The sequence below is a fragment of the Aptenodytes forsteri genome, unplaced genomic scaffold (assembly GCF_000699145.1).
Source record: "Aptenodytes forsteri isolate BGI_AS27 unplaced genomic scaffold, ASM69914v1 Scaffold32, whole genome shotgun sequence".
Lineage (NCBI taxonomy): Eukaryota > Metazoa > Chordata > Aves > Sphenisciformes > Spheniscidae > Aptenodytes > Aptenodytes forsteri.
This window is the reverse complement of record NW_008795138.1, coordinates 7,858,851-7,859,222: the sequence shown is the minus strand read 5'-3', so window position 1 is coordinate 7,859,222 and position 372 is coordinate 7,858,851.

The window sequence follows — 372 nt, the reverse complement described above, 5'->3', positions numbered from 1 at the left end:
CGTGTTGCTCAAGCCCCCATCCAGCCTGGCCTTGAACACTTCCAGGGTTGGGGCATCCAGAACTTCTCTGAGCAACCTGTTCCAGTGCCTCACCACCCTCATAATGAAGAATTTCTTCCTTATATCTAATTTAAATCTACCCTCTTTCAGTTTAAAACCATTACCCTTTGTCCTGTCACTACAGGGTAAAAGTCTCTCTCCATCTTTCTTACTTAAAGCCCTCTTTAAGTATTGAAAGACCGCAACAAGGTCTCCCCAGAGCACCAGGGGCTGGTGCCATCGGAGGAATTTTGGCTTTTTTGATCATGGGGAGGTTTACATGGCACCGGGCCTGCTGGTGACAGACGGAGTCCAGCTGTCTCACAAGGGAAA